Here is an 18,109-nt window from a genome sequence, read left to right as displayed (position 1 = left end):
TTATTATTATTAATAATTATTATTATTACTATTATTGGATATTTTATTTATTTACATTTCAAATGTTATTCCCTTTCCCTGTTTCCCCTCCAGAAACCCCCTCCCATCCCCTTTCCCCTTGCTTCTATGAGGGTACTTCCCCCCCCCACCCCCCTGGCATTCCCCTACACTGAGGCATCCAGCCTTCATGGGACCAAGGGCCTCTCCTCCCACTAATGCCCAACAAGGCCATCCTCTGCTACATATGTGGCTAAAGCCATGGGTCATTCCAGGTGTACTCTTTGGTTGATGGTTTAGTCCCTGGGAGCTCTGGCAGGTCTGGTTGGTTGATATGGTTGATCTTCTTGCTTGAAGTTTATGACATGAGCTCTCAGTTGTTCTTGCCACCATGGCTGCTGGCTACTGCTATGATTCTCTGCCATGATGGAATCTTATCACTCAAAATACAGAGCCAGTAAACATTTTCTTCTCTAAATTGCTTTGGTCATGGTGTTTTACCACAACAATAAAAAGTAATCAATACAAAATGTAGTTTTCTTGAGTATGTTTAAGGCACAGACAGTGAAAACTGAAAGATTCCCAAAATAAGTCTTTATAAAAATTTGAAAACTGAGAGTAAACTTATTTTATTCTCTTAGATACCATCTATTTTCAATTATTATTTCTTTTTACAATAGAAGCAATGTAACTTGTTGCTTATTATTATACTACCAAATGACAATGATGAATTGGCAGCTTTTAAAGGCTAATTATAGAGATGAAATGAGTTTCTGATTAGTTTTAATGCTCTGGAACAAACAAACAAATTTTTGAATCACTTGCAGTGCTTTTGTTTGTTTGTTTGTTTGTTTGTTTGTTTGTTTTCAAGACAAGTTCCTCTGTGTAGCCCTGGCTGTGCTGGAACTCACTCTGTAGACCAGGCTGGTCTTGAACACAGAAGTCCTCCTGCCTCTGCCTCCCAAGTGTTGGAATTAAAGGTGTGCACCACCACTGCCCAGCATATTTTTTTATTTTAAGAAAAGAAATATTCTATGGGTTTTTTTAGAACTTCTGAAAGGTCACATCAAAATTTTCACACTACTTTAATAAATGCCTTGTGAAACATGTGGCTAATAAAATCTTTCTTTTTTCTGTAATGTGTTAATGTCCTTGAACACAACATGTTCTATGCCATATTTTACTTTATATTTCATATTCTAATGATTCTTTACAATATATTACAGAATGTGTGCTTCTTAGAGAGTAGAAACATCTTTTTTATGGTTGTGTATGTAAGATATGTGTTTGATGTATTAATGATATGCATATGATTTGTATGAATGATATATATGGTATTATACATGCTATATAAATTATATGTTTGATAAGTCTATTATGTGTCTATGAGTTGATTATAATTGTGTAATACATATGGTGGTAAGTATGTATGTATTAGATGTGAGCATACAAATGTAAGTATATATGTGTGCATATGTGTACTTTCAGGTGTGAGTGTGCCATGTTGGTTATCACAAGGCTGTAAGAGGACAACCTTGGGTATAGTATAGGGTTGTCTTTTTACCTTGTTTGAGACAAGGTATCCTCTCCATAACTACATAGTCTACTTCCCATTTTCCCAAGGAGCCTTCAACCTACCACACTACTGTATCTTGTCTGGCTTTACAGTGCTTTGGGGGATCTAAACTCAGGTATTCATGTTTGCATCATAAGAGCTTTACACACTCAGCCATCTTCAAAGCATCTTTGATTATCTTCATTATTCTTTATATATCTCAAATAACTAAGTGGGAATCTCAATGAGTGCCACGTAGACAAGTAAAATTTGATTATGTCTTCATAAAAATAAATTGATTTCTAGCCCTGGAAAAACATCAATCACATTTTAAAGCCTAAAGTAATAAAAATAATAGTATTTAGAAGAGGATGGCCTTGTCGAGCATCAATTAGAGGAGAGGCCTTTGGTCCTTGATGCCCCATTGCAGGGGAATGCCAGGGCAGGGAGGCAGGAGTGGGTGGGTGGGGTGGGTGCATTCTCATAGAAGCAGGGAGAGGGAGGATGAGATAGGGGGTTTCCAGAGGGGAAACTTGGAAACGGAATACCATTTGAAATGTAAATAAACAAAATATCCAATTAAAAATGGTGTTAAGTAGATGATATTAATCTTGGACTTGCTCTGACATTTCACCTTGTCCCATGACCAAATCAGACCAATAGTTCTGCCCTCATTGTTCCTTTCCTGATAAATGAGGAGAGGAATGTACTGCTTGAATTCTCATTACCAACACAGCTAAGGAATTTATAGTTAGAAATTTGAAGAGGGCTTTGAGGTTTTACTTTTCCTAATAGCCTTCCTTCCACTCAATGACCAAAAGTTCAGATAACTGCTTTCTTTGTCTGTCTTCTGGTCAGTCCTTCTCCCTCTGTTCCTTTCAAGACCGTGCCCTCTCCCCTTCCAGTCCTCTCTGATGATCCATGGAGCATAAAAACTGGAAAGATATGTGTGTGTGTGTGTGTGTGTGTGTGTGTGTGTGTGTGTGTGTGTGTGGTGTCTGTGGCAGGTGGTCTTTGCTGAAAATGAAACCAAATGGAGCAAAAAACCTTACTACTTACTTCTTTTCTTATTTGCATATTTTCCTGAGACTAGAGAATATATCTCTTTGTTTGAGAGAACAGAAAATTTCCAAATATTAGATGTAGGCATAGTATTGTGACAGAAGCATATCCTACTTTAGATTGAGTTCTATTAAATCTCGATACAATTTACTAGATTCACTGGCTCTTGGGAGTGAAAACACAATTTGTAATAAGATGTATTTTGTTTAGCAGGTTATCTTTACCATGGTTTATCTCTATTCAGAGGACTGGGAAAGTATTTTTCTAGAAAAGTCGTTTGATTCTCTTCAGTACTCTAGTCATGTATATTTTAATGTCATGCTGCTATTGCCAAGTCTCAATACAGTTTATGCTTTCATGCAAAACACAAATGTTCTTTTAGAGATAAGCTATGCATTAATAGTGTTCCAAAATCTTAAGTAATTCTTCCAGGTGTTAAACATTTAGCTGCTCACCCTGATGATGCACAGTTTGGTGCATCAATGTTAAGAATGGCAATATGCTTTAGTTGTATTTTTTAACTTTGAGGCATATATAGTATTCTTCTCTACCTCTTCTGGTTAGTTTTGGTTTGCAGTCTATTTTGTCTGATATTAGAATGGATATACTGTCTTGTTTACTTTTTCCTTTGCATTATTGTTCTCTCATGTAATACATCCTAACCACAGTTTCCCCTCTCTCTACTCCTCCCAGTACCCCCTACACAACTTCCATATACCCCAAGATATGTTGCACTTCCATTTCTCTTCATAAAACTGCAGGTTTCCCAGGGATATCAACTGAGAACTGAGTAGAGTAAGATGCGGTAAACCTAAGCACGAACCCTCATATCAAGGCAATGTTGGTCATGGGCTCCGTCTCCTGGTGTGTGCCTCAAGTTAGACCAGTCAGTGTTTGTCTACACCTACAAGCTCTGAGCCAACATTACCCAACACAACTTGCCTAAAGGACAGGTTGTAGGTGAAAGGTTTTGTAACTGGGATGTGTCTTAGTACCAATACTGGAAGTTTTGCCTGGTTATAGAAGATGGATGATCAGGCTCTATTACTAGGATTCCACCACAGAGTTACCCTCACAGGTTTGAGAAAGTTTCTGCTGCACAGATTTCGACACTGCCTCCCAAATATTCCCCAATTACAGCCACCTCTTCCCAAATTCTTTCCTTCTTTTCTTTTCTTTTCTTTTCTTTTCTTTTCTTTTCTTTTCTTTTCTTTTTCTTTTTGTAATTTTTATTAGATATTTTCTTTATTTATATTTCAAATGCTATCCTGAAAGTTCCCCATAACCCCCCCTGCCCTGCTCCCCTACCCACCCACTCCCACTTCTTGGCCCTGGTGTTCCCTGCAGGAAATAATCAAACTCAGGGATAAAATCAACCAGGTGGGAACAAAAAGAACTATTCAAATACTCTACCTTCTGTTCATTTCTATATCCTCTACTCTGCCACCAACTTGCTTAAGTTCATTTGCTTGGGATTCCTTTTTTTTTCTATCTGTTTACCCTGAAGTAATATGTATTCTAGATATTAAAGTGTGTTTCAGGGATGTAGCAAAAGGCTGGATTCTGTTTTTCCTTCCATTTTGTTAGTTAGTCTGTGTCTTTTTTTTATTGATTATTTGGAAATTTCACATAATGAATCCTGATCACGCTTACTTCCCAGGTCTCCCAAATTTACTTTCCCACCATTATGTCCTTCCCTGTTCAAATCTCTCTTTTTGTTCTCACAGCAATTAATTTCCAGAATGTTAGTAGTGGGAAGTCCATTGAAGGTATTGAAACTTAACTCTTCTTCCTCCTCCTCCTCCTTCCATCATCATCATATGAGAAAATTGAAGCTACAGGTTAATTTTGGGTCTCACAGCTAGTTTAGGTGACTGTGGGCATGAAAGCCTGTTCCAACATCTTTGCTATGTCTAGTCCCATCTTATATGAGGACCACCTGAGCTGTTTAGCAAACTAGCAAAAAATAATATTATCTAACATCTTAGACCAATTAAGTCAGACAGGCATTAAGGTTGGGTTCGAGTTTTGTTTGGTTTTCAGGATCCTGATGATTCTATCCTAAACCAGGACTGAGACTCCTGTTTTATGCCACTATCTTGCAGAATGCCAATATTTACAAATACTATTTTAATTTTAAAACTGTCTTTCATAATTTCTTTTGCCTCTGGCACCCTAACCATAGATACACAAATATTCATTGATTTTAATGTGAGGAAGCAAAACAAAACAAAACAAAAATTCTAGGTTGACTAGGTCTCCCTAAGCATAGGCACACATATATCAATTGATTTTAAACTAAGAATGATCATAAGAAAACAAAAGAAAAAGCCATTGTCCAGTTTGACTTCAAATGACTTTTAAAAATACATAATGAAGTGATTTTAAAAGCTCAGCTTTCAGTGAAATGGATGAAGTATATGAGGCTTCTTTTTTTTTCTGAATTAGATCTTTTAAATGCCAGAAATCATAAGTAGATGGACTCAGGCATGAAAGATAAGTGAATCACAGAAGAGGAAAGATAAAGGATGTATTAGAAGAGTCAGAGAGATGAAATAAAAACAGTAAATAATAATAACCATTTCTCTTTGGATAGGGCTTGGAAAAAGTAGAAGCTAACAAAGATATACATTTTGGGGTGATTCCCTTGTATATTAGTTAAGGTGCTCCAGGAAAACAGAAGCAAAATGACAGAAAAGGGAATGGAGGAATGGAGGGAAAGGGGAGAGGAGATGGAGATAAAAAGGAGATGAGAGGGAAGGGAAGCCTATGAGAAGAGAAGGGTATGCCGAGAAGTTCCAGGGAGAAGGTCCCCTTGGGTAAAGTTCTTTCATAAGGGGCCAGAACAGAGAGCCAATCTTTTTCTTTTCAAATCCTCACCCTACTTGATGATGCTCACTGTTTTAGGAAGTACTATTTGAATCCAAATCTACAAAATGTAAATGGTAATTTCATTCAAAAATCTTTTCAAAGAAACATCTAGGATAGGTTTGTCCCAGTGAAGTTGAAATATAAAATTAGTCATCACACTCTGTCAGTTGTGTTGATATTAAATTAACTCTTTCTCCTATCTACTCTGACTTTGTGAAAAAAGAATATCTGTGTATAGGTGGATCTGAAGTCCAGAATCTAAAAGGAGTCCATGGAGACAGCTTTGTAGACAAGAACAGTATGAAGGTTCTAGAAACTCAAACTGTTATCTTGTAGAACTATTTTTTTAAGATTAGAAGAGACGTTACATATATGACAGCCAAAGATCTAGAAATAATTACAGAGTCTTAAATATTTCAGGTGTAAAACCAATGTTAGTTACACCAAAAGCATTCCAGAGTATCTGAATCATCTGTGGGGACTTGCCACCATATCTAGATATGACTTGAACTTCACAGCTCTCAGTAAGAGCTAGCTTATATGATGTCATTTCATGTAGATGGCATATCTGAAGAAAATTGCACTGGAAACATTTGAGGCAGAAATGCACGGATGCTTTCCTCAAACCTGGAAGTACTTGAACAATAAAACTTTATTGTAAAAGGCAACACATTCTTATTCTCTCATTGTAAATATGTTTTCTTTTACAATAAAGACATTTTCTATTAATACATGGGTATTTTGTTAAAAGAAAAAGGTACAAAAGGATTTTTTTTATAAAGAGTTTTGGACAGACAATATTTTAGAAATATAGAAAATGTATATAGTCATTGAACAGGTGTATGCTTAGAAAAACAGGAATTAAAATTTTTTTCACCAATGTGAACTTCACTTCTAAAAACTGATGGAGTGATTTGTCTTATATACATATACTTTCATACAAATTGACATGAAAGTTGCCATATATATATATATATATTTTGAGTCTCACAGCTAGTTTAGGTGACTGTGGGCATGAAAGCCTGTTCCAACATCTTTGCTATGTCTAGTCCCATCTTATATGAGGACCACCTGAGCTGTTTAGCAAACTAGCAAAAAATAATAAATAATAAATAATAAAATAATATATATATAATAGGTAATTGGTTTGTCATTATTGTAGAGGAATCTTACACTTGTCAGGATGGCTAACATTAGTCACACAAGTGACTAATGCTGATGCTCATGCTAATGCTAAAGCTCATGCTGATGAGGACGTGGAGCAAGGGGATCACTCCTCCATTGTTGGTGGGAATGCAAACTTGTATAGCCACTGTGGAACTCAATATAGTGATTCCTCAGAAAAATGGAAATCAATAGTCTTCAAGATCTAGTTATACTGCTCTTGGGCATATACTCAAAAGGTACTTCTCCCAATCACCAGAATGAAGTAATCACAAGGTCACTTACTTAGCTATGTTCATAGCAGTCTTGTTTATAATAGTCAGAAACTGGAGACCCCCTAGGAATCCCTCAGCTGAAGGATGAATAAAGAAAAAGTGCATTTACATAATGTGATATTACTCAGCTGTTAAAAATGACACCATGGACATTTCAAGCAAATGTATAGAATGAGAAAATATTATCCTGAGTGAGATAACACAGATCCAGAAAGACAAATATGGTATGTATCCAACTGTAAGTGGGCATTAGCTTTGAAGCTATAATCCACAGATCCAGAGAGATTTTGAAAAGAAGAGAACTCTGGGGGGAATACATAGAACTCCCTAAGAAGGGAAAATAGGATAGATTTTGCAGATGGACTGGTGTGGTTAAGGACAGGAGTGGGAAGGATCAGGTTGGGGGAAAAGGATTGAGGAAAAGAATGTCAGAGAGACTGGAAAGGGAGGGGGGATTTAGAAAGTGGTATGGAGCCAGGCAGTGGTGGCACACGCCTTTAATCCCAGCACTTGGCAGAGGCAGGCAGATTTCTGAGTTCCAGGCCAGCCTGGTCTACAAAGTGAGTTCCAGGACAGCCAGGGCTATACAAAGAAACCCTGTCTCGAAAAAAGCAAAAAACAAAAAACAAAAAACAAAAACAAAAAAGAAAGAAAGAAAGTGATGTGGAAATTTACTTCAGAGGAAACTTTTAGAAGTTATGATCCTAGTGGAAACTCATACTGGAAAAAACTCATAATGGAAAACAGAGTCTGAACTGGCCATCTTTTGCAGTCAGGCAAGGCTTCCAGTGGTGGTACTGGGTTGCATTTCATTGAGTTGTTGGTCAAGGGCATTTCCTGAAGATGTACAAGGAACCCAGGCTGGTGTTAGGAAAGAGGGTGACTCTCTGAAAACTGACAGTGGGGCCTTATTTCTGAAAACAACTTCTAAACAGCTCATTAAATAGAGGTTGACTTGGTGCTTGCATGGGGCCTTCACTCCTAATTTCTAGTGGCTTTTGTGTAAGAAGATACTCTGTAGGTTACTGAGAGAGAATCCTGGACAATTCAGTCACAAATTCTATATCAAAAATAATGGCAACAACAGAAAGCTTACAAATTAATGGAAACTGAACACTTTATTATTGAATGAAAATGAGTGAAGACAAAAATTATGAATTAAATTAAAGATGTTTTAGAATTGAATGAGAATTAATCTTCAGTATATCAAAATTCATGGGACAAAAGAAAGGCTATTCTAAGAGGCAAAGTAGACTGGTGCATAAAAAAATTGGAGAGGTTCAATACTAGTAACAACGGCATATCTTAAATCTCTACAACAAAAAGACAAAGATCATATACAAAAGCAGTAGATGGCAAGAAATAATCAAACTGAGGGCTGAAATCAACATAATAGAAACAAATACACAAAAACCCCAATCAATTAAATTGAGTTAATTTTTTGAGAAAATCAGTAAGATTGACAAACTGTCATTCAAGTTAGCTAAAAGGCCAAGTGAAATTATCCATATTACCAAAATGATAAATGAAAAAGAAAGCATACAAACAGATATCAAGGAAATTCAGGGAATCATAAGAACATAAGTGAATAACCTGTACTCTACTAAATTTGAAAATCTTAAAGAAATGGATCATGTTCTCAATACATATTCTTTACCAAAGTTAAATCCAGCTGAGATTAGTAATTTAAATAGATTTTAAACTTCCAGTGAAATAGAAACAGTAAATCAAAGTCTACAGAAAATCCAGAGCAAAATTGTTTTAGCACAAAACTCTACCAGACTTTGTTTTCTTTTTTAAAAAAATCCTTTAATTTTAATTGTATTGATTTTATACCCCAATTCCACTTTCCCCTCCCTCATTTCTTTCCAGTTCTTCCTTCTACCTCTTCTCTTCCTTCTCCCTCCCCTCCCAGTCTACTCTGCCTTCTTCAAATCTCTTCAAAAAAGGCCTGGCCTTGATGAATATCAAGAACCATGACATATCAAGTTGCAGCAAGGCTAGGCTCTTTCTCTTCTATTAAGGCTGCACAAGGTAACCCAGCATAGGGAAAGGGTCTCAAAGTTAGGTAACAAAACCAGAGTCAGCTCTTGTGTCCACCAAGGTACACAAGGTAACATATATGCAGAGGGCCAAGGTCAGACCCATGCCTGCTCCCCGGCTTCTGGTTCAGTCTCTGTGAGACCCTTTGCCTCCTTTAATCCTTCATCCCATTCTTCTGCAGGATTCCCCATACCCTGCCTAGTGTTTGGCTGTGGGTCTTTGAAATTTTTCTATCCATTGCTGCGTGAAGCCCCTCTGATGACAATTGGACTAGATGCCAATCTCCTTCAGAAATTGATGAAATTTTGACATTGAGAAAGAGGAGTACTCATCACAAAATCACATGTAACTAGGTGATGTGCACTGTGGTTCTGTTTTTTTTTTTTCTCTGCTTCAGGCACCAATGCACATCAGGTGGGAAAGGATGAAATGAAGTTTGGAGCAGATATGCCAGCAGGATCCTGGTGTAGCAGTGAATGCCAGGGGGAGAAGGTCTCTGAAGATTTCAGTGTTACAGCTCTTTGAGATGACATTCAATAAAACAGATCTCTTCAGCGATATTCAATGCAACAGCTTGTGTGCAAACACTTTATTAGGAGCGAATCGATGGCTGTATACACACACCTTTGCCATGACTGATGACTACTTCAGCACAGTGCCATATCCCCAGTTCCAACAGTCCTTTCTATATAGATAAGGTTATGTGACCAATAACTGTATTTTCAGAGAGTCTCAACAAACAGATAAACTGGATTCTTTTTAGTAAAAAAAAAAAAGAACATAAAAAAAGATTTAAGAATATTTCTTCAGTGAAAGATAAAGGAGCTTCATTTACTTATTAGAATAGTTTGTATCACATAGCTAATATAGGCATACAAATAAACTTCAAGTGATCCAATCTGAAGCAAACTAAGCAAATATACCAAAGATTTTTTTCTTACCACAAAAATATACTGCCAGAAATAAAGTTATGTAGAATTGCTTTGCAGAAATCCAAATGTTAAAGCTAAATATATAATTTTTTTGTTGTTGTTGTTCTGGAAATGCCCATTGAAACATCAGTTACCAGTGTAGTGTGAGGTCATGTTGCTTGATGTCTTATCTCGGTAAGGAAACATCAACAAATATTTCATTTATTTCAAAATGAAAGATTATGTCAATAAAATACAGGCAACCCAAATTTAAAAGCACGTCAAAAGTATCATCCACTATTCCAGAAATTAAGGGACTAAGTCAATGAATGCAATCCACCATATGAATAAACTGAAAACAAAATAATGACATGGTCATCTCATTAGATGTCAGAAAACCCTTTGAAAATTTCAACATTCATTCATGATAAAAAGTCCTGGAGATAGTAGGGGCACAAGGGACATACCTCAACCAAATAAAGATGGTTTACAGAAATCCCATAGCTAAATAAACTTAAATGGAGGAAAACTTAAAGCCATTCCACTAAACTCAAGAACAAGACAAGGTTTTCCACTCTCTCCATACCTGTTCAATATAGGTTTTAAAGTCAACTGAAGGAGATAAAGAAGATTCAAATAGGAAATAAAGAAGTCAAAGTATTGTTACTTGGAATGATATAATAACATACAAGAAATTTCTCCTAGGAAACGTCTACAGCTGATAAACACTTTCAGAAAAGTAGTTGGAAACAAAATTAACTCACAATAATCATTATCCTTCTTATATACAGATGATAAACGGACTGAGAAAGAAATAAATGACACAACAACTTTCTTTTTTTTGATTTTTAATATTTTTATTACATATTTTCCTCAATTACATTTCCAATGCTATCCCAAAAGTCTCCCATAGTGCCCCCCACTTCCCTACCCACCCATTCCCATTCTTTTGGCCCTGGCATTCCCCTATATTGGGGCATATAAAGTTTGCAAGTCCAATGGGCCTCTCTTTCCATTGATGGCCGACTAGGCCATCTTTCGATACATATGCAGCTAGAGACAAGAGCTCCGGGGTTCTGGTTAGTACATCATGTTGTTCCAACAATAGGGTTGCAGATCCCTTTAGCTCCTTGGGTACTTTCTCTAGCTTCTCCATTGGGAGCCCTGTGATACATCCAATAGCTGACTGTGAACATCCACTCCTGTGTTTGCTAGGCCCCGGCATCGTCTCACAAGAGACAGCTATATTTGGGTCCTTTCAGCAAAATCTTGCTAGTGTATGCAATGGTGTCAGCGTTTAGAAGCTGATTATGGGATGGATCCCTGGATACTGCAGTCTCTAAATGGTCCATCCTTTCATCACAGCTACGAACTTTGTCTCTGTAAATTCTTCCCTGGGTGTTTTGTTCCCAATTCTAAGAAGGTGCACAGTGTCCACACTTTGGTCTTCATTCTTCTTGAGTTTCATGCGTTTAGCAAATTGTATCTTATATCTTGGGTATCCTAAGTTTTGGGCTAATATCCACTTATCAGTGAATACATATTGTGTGAGTTCTTTTGTGATTGTGTTATTTCACTCAAGATGATGCCTTCCAGGTCCATCCATTTGGCTAGGAATTTCATAAATTCATTCTTTTTAATAGCTGAGTAGTACTCCATTGTGTAAATGTACCATAATTTCTGTATCCATTCCTCTGTTGAGGGACATCTGGGTTCTTTCCAGCTTCTGGCTATTATAAATAGGGCTGCTATGAACATAGTGGAGCATGTGTCCTTCTTACCGGTTGGGACATCTTCTGGATATATGCCCAGGAGAGGTATTGCTGGATCCTCTGGTAGTACTATGTCCAATTTTCTGAGGAACCGCCAGACTGATTTCCAGAGTGGTTGTACAAGCTTGCAATCCCACCAACAATGGAGGAGTGTTCCTCTTTCTCCACATCCTCGCCAGCATCTGCTGTCACCTGAATTTTTGATCTTAGCCATTCTCACTGGTGTGAGGTGGAATCTCAGGGTTGTTTTGATTTGCATTTCCCTGATGATTAAGGATGTTGAACATTTTTTCAGGTGTTTCTCTGCCATTCGGTATTCCTCAGGTGAGAATTCTTTGTTCAGTTCTGAGCCCCATTTTTTAATGGGGTTATTTGACTTTCTGGAGTCCACCTTCTTGAGTTCTTTATATATATTGGATATTAGTCCCTTATCTGATTTAGGGTAGGTGAAGATCCTTTCCCAATCTGTTGGTGGTTTTTTTGTCTTATTGATGGTGTCTTTAGCTTTGCAGAAGCTTTGCAGTTTCATGAGGTCCCACTTGTCAATTCTCGATCTTACAGCACAAGCCATTACTGTTCTATTCAGGAATTTTTCCCCTGTGCCCATATCTTCAAGGCTTTTCCCCACTTTCTCCTCTATAAGTTTCAGTGTCTCTGGTTTTATGTGAAGTTCCTTGATCCACTTAGACTTGACCTTAGTACAAGGAGATAGGAATGGATCGATTCGCATTCTTCTACATGTTAACAACCAGTTGTGCCAGCACCATTTGTTGAAAATGCTGTCTTTCTTCCACTGGATGTTTTTAGCTCCCTTGTTGAAGATCAAGTGACCATAGGTGTGTGGGTTCATTTCTGTGTCTTCAATTCTATTCCATTGGTCTATTTGTCTGTCACTATACCAGTACCATGCAGTTTTTATCACAATTGCTCTGTAGTAGTGCTTTAGGTCGGGCATGGTGATTCCACCAGAGGTTCTTTTATCCTTGAGAAGAGTTTTTGCTATCCTAGGTTTTTTGTTATTCCAGAAGAATTTGCATATTGCACTTTCTAATTCGTTGAAGAATTGATTTGGAATTTTGATGGGGATTGCATTGAATCTGTAGATTGCTTTTGGCAAGATAGCCATTTTTACAATGTTGATCCTGCCAATCCATGAGCATGGGAGATCTTTCCATCTTCTGAGATCTTCTATAATTTCTTTCTTCAGAGACTTGAAGTTTTTATTATACAGATCTTTCACTTCCTTAGTTAGAGTCACGCCAAGATATTTTATATTATTTGTGACTATTGAGAAGGGTGTTGTTTCCCTAATTTCTTTCTCAGCCTGTTTATTCTTTGTGTAGAGAAAGGCCATTGATTTGTTTGAGTTAATTTTATATCCAGCTACTTCACCGAAGCTGTTTATCAGGCTTAGGAGTTCTCTGGTGGAATTTTTAGGGTCACTTATATATACTATCATATCATCTGCAAAAAGTGATATTTTGACTTCATCTTTTCCAATTTGTATCCCTTTGATCTCCTTTTGTTGTCGAATTTCTCTGGCTAGGACTTCAAGTACAATGTTGAATAGGTATGGAGAAAGTGGACAGCCTTGTCTAGTCCCTGATTTTAGAGGGATTGCTTCAAGCTTCTCACCATTTACTTTGATGTTGGCTACTGGTTTGCTGTAGATTGCTTTTATCATGTTTAGGTATGGGCCTTGAATTCCTGATCTTTCCAAGACTTTTATCATGATTGGGTGTTGGATCTTGTCAAATGCTTTTTCCGCATCTAACGAGATGACCATGTGGTTTTTGTCTTTGAGTTTGTTTATATACTGGATTACGTTGATGGATTTCCGTATATTGAACCATCCCTGCATCCCTGGGATGAAACCTACTTGGTCAGGATGGATGATTGTTTTGATGTGTTCTTGGATTCGGTTAGCAAGAACTTTATTGAGGATTTTTGCATCAATATTCATAAGGGATATTGGTCTGAAGTTTTCTATCTTTGTTGGGTCTTTTTGTGGTTTAGGTATCAGAGTAATTGTGGCTTCATAGAATGAGTTGGGTAGAGTACCTTCTGTTTCTATTTTGTGGAATAGTTTGTGAAGAACTGGGATTAGATCTTCTTTGAAGGTCTGATAGAACTCTGCACTAAACCAATCTGGTCCTGGGCTTTTTTTAGTTGGGAGACTATTAATGACTGCTTCTATTTCTTCTGGGGATATAGGGCTGTTTAGATCATTAACCTGATCTTGATTCAACTTTGGTACCTGGTATCTGTCTAGGAACTTCTCCATTTCATCCAGGTTCTCCAGTTTTGTTGAGTATAGCCTTTGGTAGAAGGATCTGATGGTGTTTTGGATGTCTTCAGGATCTGTTGTTATGTCTCCTTTTTCATTTCTCATTTTGTTAATTAGGATGCTTTCCCTGTGCCCTCTAGTGAGTCTGGCTAAGGGTTTATCTATCTTGTTGATTTTCTCAAAGAACCAGCTCCTTGATTGGTTGATTCTTTGAATAGTTTTTCTTGTTTCCACTTGGTTGATTTCACCCCTGATTTTGATTATTTCCTGCCGTCTACTCCTTTTGGGTGAATTTGCTTCCTTTTGTTCTAGTGCTTTTAGGTATGTTGTCAAGCTGCTATTGTGTGCTCTTTCTAGTTTCCTTTTGGAGGCACTCAGAGCTATGAGTTTTCCTCTTAGAAATGCTTTCATTGCGTCCCATAAGTTTGGGTATGTTGTGGCTTCATTTTCATTGAACTCTAAAAAGTCCTTAATTTCTTTCTTTATTCCTTCCTTGACCAAGGTATCATTGAGAAGAGTGTTGTTCAGTTTCCACGTGAAGGTTGGCTTTCTATTATTTATTTTGTTATTGAAGATCAGCCTTAGTCCATGGTGATCTGATAGGATGCATGGGATAATTTCAATATTTTTGTATCTGTTGAGGCCTGTTTTGTGACCAAATATGTGGTCAATTTTGGAGAAGGTACCATGAGGTGCTGAGAAGAAGGTATATCCTTTTGTTTTAGGATAGAATGTTCTATAGATATCTGCCAGATCCATTTGATTCATAATTTCTCTTAGTTTCTCTGTGTCCCTGTTTAGTTTCTGTTTCCATGATCTGTCCATTGGTGAAAGTGGTATGTTGAAGTCTCCCACTATTATTGTATGAGGTGCAATGTGTGCTTTGAGATTTACTAAAGTTTCTTTAATGAATGTGGCTGCCTTTGTATTTGGAGCATAGATATTCAGGATTGATAGTTCCTCTTGGAGGATTTTACCTTTGATGAGTATGAAGTGTCCCTCCCTGTCTTTTTTAATGACTTTGGGTTGGAAGTCAATCTTATCAGATATTAGAATGGCTACTCCAGCTTGTTTCTTCATGCCATTTGCTTGGAAAATTGTTTTCCAGCCTTTCATTCTGAGGTAGTGTCTATCCTTTTCTCTGAGATGAGTTTCCTGTAAGCAGCAAAATGTTGGGTCTTGTTTGTGTAGCCAGTTTGTTAGTCTATGTCTTTTTATCGGGGAGTTGAGTCCATTGATATTAAGAGATATTAAGGAAAAGTAATTGTTGTTTCCTGTTATTTTTGTTGTTAAAGTTGGCATTTTGTTCTTGTGGCTGTCTTCTTTTAGGTTTGTTGAGGGATTACCTTCTTGTTGTTTCTAGGGCGTGGTTCCTGTCCTTGTATTGGTTTTTTTCTGTTATTATCCTTTGAAGGGCTGGATTCGTGGAGAGATAATGTGTGAATTTGGTTTTGTCGTGGAATACTTTGGTTTCTCCATCTATGTTAATTGAGAGTTTGGCTGGGTATAGTAGCCTGGGCTGGAATTTGTGTTCTTTTAGTGTCTGTATAACATCCGTCCAGGATCTTCTGGCTTTCATAGTCTCTGGTGAAAAATCTGGTGTAATTCTGATAGGCTTGCCTTTATATGTTACTTGGCCTTTTTCTCTTACTGCTTTTAGTATTCTATCTTTATTTAGTGCATTTGTTGTTCTGATTATTATGTGTCGGGAGGTATTTCTTTTCTGGTCCAGTCTATTTGGAGTTCTGTAGGCTTCTTGTATGTTCATGGGCATCTCTTTCTTTAGATTTGGGAAGTTTTCTTCTATAATTTTGTTGAAGATGTTTGCTGGTCCTTTGAGTTGAAAATCTTCATTCTCATCCACTCCTATTATCCGTAGGTTTGGTCTTCTCATTGTGTCCTATATTTCTTGGATGTTTTGAGTTAGGATTTTTTTGCATTTTACATTTTCCTTGATTGTTGTGCCGATGTTCTCTATGGAATCTTCTGCACCTGAGATTCTCTCTTCCATCTCTTGTATTCTGTTGCTGATGCTGGTATCTCTGGTTCCAGATTTCTTTCCTAGGGTTTCTATCTCCAGTGTTGCCTCATTTTGGGTTTTCTTTATTGTGTCTACTTCCCTTTTTAGGTCTAGTATGGTTTTGTTCATTTCCATCATCTGTTTGGATGTGTTTTCCTGTTTTTCATTAAGGACTTCTACCTGTTTGATTATGTTGTTCTGTTTTTCTTTAAGGATTTGTAACTCTTTAGCAGTGTTCTCCTGCAATTCTTTAAGGGATTTTTGTGTTTCCTCTTTATTGTCTTCTACCTGTTTACCAGTGTTCCTTTGTATTTCTTTAAGTGTGTTATTAAAGTCCTTCTTGAAGTCCTCTACCATCATCAGGAGATATGCTTTTAGATCCGTGTCTAGCTTTTCAGGTGTGTTGAGGTGCCCTGGACTGGGCGACGTGGGAGTGCTGGATTCTCATGATGGTGAGTGGTCTTGGTTTCTGTTAGTAAGATTATTATGTTTACCTTTCGCTATCTGGTAATCTCTGGGGTTAGTTGTTGTCGTTGTCACTGTTTAAAGATTGGAGCAGAAGCTGTGTTCCACTCACCAGCAGTCTCCAAATCCTGTTTTGGGGGTCGTGGGTAGCTGGCAGTACCCCGGTGCTGGTCCAGCTGGAAGAGGCCTGTGGTCCTACTCAGGCAGGTTTTCTGCTTCCCTAACTAATGCAGTCTCTGGTCCCGCGTGCAATTGGATTGGAGCAGAAGCTGTGTTCCACTCACCAGAAGTCTTAAGATCCTGTGGTGGGTGTTGTGGGTAGCTGGCGATTGTCAGCCGACCCTGCGCCCCAGCTGCCCCGGTGCTTTTCTGACTGGAAGAGGCTTGTGGCCCTATGTAGGCCGGATTTCTCTCTCCCCAACCAGAGCAGTCTCAGGTCCCGCGTGATTGGACTGGAGCAGAAGCTGTGTTCCACTCACCAGCAGTCCCAAAATCCTGCGGCGGGGGTCGTGGGTAGCTGGCGGGTGTCAGGCAACTCTGTGCTCCAGCTACCCCGGAGCTGATCCGGCCGGATGAGGCCTGTGGCCCTACTCAGGCCGGTTTCTGCTTCCCTAACTAATGCAGTCTCAGGTCCTGCGCGCAATTGGATTGGAGCAGAAGCTGTGCTCCACTCACCAGAAGTCTTAAGATCCTGTGGCGGGTGTTGTGGGTAGCTGGCGGGTGTCAGCCGACCCTGCGCCCCAGCTTCCCTGGTGCTTCACAACAACTTTCATAAAATAGCTTCAAAAATATAGGAAGTGAAAAACCAGGATAATATTTTTAAAAACCCTACCATGTTTTTAAGGACTCTGTACAGAACATTTCCAGTGGCAGGCAGGTTTATGTGATTCCAATACAAACTGTTTTGCTTTAGCATGAAGGCCAGTCATTTCTCACTGGTAGCTGTACCCAAGACCCTCAACCAGGGTGATACAACTACACTTGCTTGAAAGAAAAGAAGTCCTTGTCAGCCACTATAGGATCACCTTGGTATTTCAAGGGATCCTCCTTGCCACTGTGGTCAGTCACACCAGTCACCATAGGTCTATGCAAGCTGATGACATGCTGACAGCTCCAGGTGTCTTCAAGCTCTCTCTCTAGGCTGCTGCTGGTAGCTTCTGGTCCTCAGAGCTTATTATGCAGAGCTCTCAAGACCCTGCTAGACAGGTCCTGTAAATGCTAGACAGGTCCTGTGAGGCTATGCCAATGCCTGGCAAATACAGAAGTAGATGCTCACAGTCATCTATTGGATGCAACACAGGGTCCCCAATGAAGGAGTTAGAGAAAGTACCCAAGGAGCTGAAGGGGTCTGCAGCCCTACAGCTGGAACAACAATATGAATTAACCAATATCCCCAGAGCTCGTGTCTCTAGCTGCATATGTAGCAGAGGAGAGGCCCGTGGTCTTGAGAAGATCCTATGCCCCAGTATGGGGGAATGCCAGAGCCAGGAAGTGGGAGTGGGTGGGTTGGGGAGCAGGGGGAGGGGGGAGGATATAGGGTTTTTTCAGAGTGGAAACTAGGAAAGGGGATTGCATTTGAAATGTAAACGAAGAAAACATCTAATAAAAAGAGAAAGAAAAAAATTGAATGAGCTATCAGAAGATGAAAGTATCTCCTATATTCGTGTATCAATAGGATTAATTTAGT

Source organism: Mus caroli, unplaced genomic scaffold, assembly GCF_978045245.1.
Source record: "Mus caroli unplaced genomic scaffold, Mus_caroli_1 scaffold_3, whole genome shotgun sequence".
Taxonomy (NCBI): Eukaryota; Metazoa; Chordata; class Mammalia; order Rodentia; family Muridae; genus Mus; species Mus caroli.
This window is presented reverse-complemented; position numbering follows the sequence as displayed.